The 1,223-nt window shown below is 42.3% G+C and overlaps 1 non-coding gene across 1 annotated transcript; it reads right to left on the bottom strand.

The window, feature by feature from the left end:
* Positions 1-610: 610 nt before the first annotated feature.
* TRNAI-UAU (transfer RNA isoleucine (anticodon UAU)) lies at positions 611-705 on the bottom strand. The gene is made up of 2 exons: positions 668-705; positions 611-646 (listed from the first exon to the last, which is right to left on the bottom strand). It is a non-coding gene; the product is annotated as a tRNA-Ile (tRNA).
* Between the last annotated feature and the right edge of the window lie 518 nt (positions 706-1,223).

Below are 1,223 nucleotides of genomic sequence, written 5' to 3'. Positions count from 1 at the left end.
TTTCACAGTTTCTAAAACCCAAACCCAGACATCTCTTGTTATCTTTCCCCAGTGATCTTGGAACAACTTTAATCTTCCTTCCACCTTTAAAGGGGTAAAACCACTAACTGTCCTCAAACCTTGTCCTGAACTGGATGCTTGTCCTCACCTCGACCTATTTATTCCTCCTCCTTCCCCTGGGGATAGAAACCTCCTTGGTTACCTCTGTAACTGCCAATTGTTTGGTAACCATGTGTAATGGGTCATATAGTTTGCCCTGCTGAAAGGTTACCCTCTCCTTATAGCCCATCCAGAAAAAAAGTTATTAGTGAATTCTCTATTCATATTAAACTGTGCCTTATCTAAGCTTGTAAACATCTGCATATATTTGCCCACTGACTTTACCGTTTCTTCATGAAAAAGTAATTCCTTGGCATCCTCACTTGTTTCTTTCTTATCCAAATCACCTAACTTTGGGTTCATGTGCATTAAACACTTTTGTGTTTCTCTGCTAGGAGTACCATGTTTACATAGCTAAAAAATATAGCGCGTTGACACATCCTCTTAACAAATAAGCTGTTATAAAAGTAAAAAAAGAGTCCCTGTGCCTGAGCTTCTGTTAATAAAATCTTGCTCCAGGTGAGGCTCGAACTCACAACCTCGGCATTGCTCATTGCAAGTACTGCTGTATAAGTACCGCGCGCTAACCGATTGCGCCACTGGAGCACGCACATGTCTCCCCAGCAACCGTTTATTGAGTGTGAAATGGCGTGCTGTGTGCAATGGTTGAATTCATTTTCTCTCTTTCATTTCACACATTGGGAAATAGAATACATTAACAGTGTAACACAGACATACTGCACACATATTTTATATTTCTAACTTAGGAACAGAAATTAAGAAGAGAAATTAGTAACATCGAAGAAAAGAGAAAACGAACATTTCTAGTTCTGCGACCAACGAGGATTCCGTGTGCGGACCACAACAAACGAGCCCGGAGGAGGCTCCCGTCAGCAGAACAGCATCTGAAGATACTGCAACAGTTTGATACAAACAGCATCACCTTTAAATAAATGCCAACTTCACCTGCGCCGCCCTCTTCTCTCACCAGGGGGCAAACGATTCTTTTCAACAGCGAACAGAAGGCAGATGATTGCACCACATGAGCTTGAAGAGGACGTGGGTTTAGGTGTCGGGAGCCATGTGAGGGAAGAGTGAAAGAAATAGCGATAATTTAGCGGGTC

Source organism: Pleurodeles waltl, chromosome 12, assembly GCF_031143425.1.
Source record: "Pleurodeles waltl isolate 20211129_DDA chromosome 12, aPleWal1.hap1.20221129, whole genome shotgun sequence".
NCBI classification, from domain to species: domain Eukaryota; kingdom Metazoa; phylum Chordata; class Amphibia; order Caudata; family Salamandridae; genus Pleurodeles; species Pleurodeles waltl.
This window is presented reverse-complemented; position numbering and strand designations above follow the sequence as displayed.